The sequence below is a fragment of the Triticum dicoccoides genome, chromosome 4B (assembly GCF_002162155.2).
Source record: "Triticum dicoccoides isolate Atlit2015 ecotype Zavitan chromosome 4B, WEW_v2.0, whole genome shotgun sequence".
Lineage (NCBI taxonomy): Eukaryota > Viridiplantae > Streptophyta > Magnoliopsida > Poales > Poaceae > Triticum > Triticum dicoccoides.
In genome coordinates, this window is record NC_041387.1 from 648,376,557 (window position 1) to 648,377,553 (window position 997).

The window sequence follows — 997 nt, forward strand, 5'->3', positions numbered from 1 at the left end:
ATTTATAAAAATGATCTTCCTATTGTAACTATATTCGTATATTTATAAAAAATATATCCATTTTTATAATATTACTAACGTGAAAAATATTTACAAGTTTTAGAAAAATATGCATGAATTTTCAGAGTTTCAAGGGAAAAATAGATAAGAGGGAGAATATAAAAAGAACAAAGAATCAAACATAAAAAGGAAGAAATTATGAGAAAATACCCGCCGTAAATGAAACATTCAAAAATTAACGGAGCACTCTGCCTCCCTGGGCTATCGAGAAATCCACCTGATATTTGACGAACGAGCGTTAAACTACAAAACGGGGCTAACGTCCAGTAGTTCATGGCTGGTTCTGATCCTTCAAAGACTATGAGTGTAAAAGGATCATCCTAAAATAATCGTCCATGGTTATTGATAACGAATCAAATCAAATGGTTCTATTTCTCAATCCTTCTGATTTGCTCCTATATAAAGTCAGACAAACAACATTCATTAGGGATTGGATCAACCAATTAAACAATTGTGTTAGGTATACTGGCCCATGTCTGCGTAACTTTGCAGAATTGTTTTCATTTCTTTCCTTTTGCATTTTTATTACCTATTTTATTTTACTTCTACTTTAGACAAAATAGCTAGGCAATTACATTAGGATGAAAATTCGTGGTATTTAAAAAAATATTAACCTGTTTTTCTAGATTTTTGAACACTTTAGAAAATCTACAAAAAAAACAAATAATGTCATTGAAATGTTATATAAGCGTTCAAGTTTTTCTAAATGCTTATGTGGAAAAATGTTCAGGTAGTTTTGTTAAAAAGAGTTTTCATATTTGAAAAAATGTTCCTGGCATAGTATAAAAGTGTTTCACCTGGACCAACCGCCAGGCGAACCCGACGCAGTTCGTGGACCGTGTCGTAGTCTCTCCGGATTGGGAGGTTAGACCCCTGGACTCGTTGCAGGCCATCACCCGTATCGGGTCCGACCACGTCCCCCTCCTCCTCTCCACCG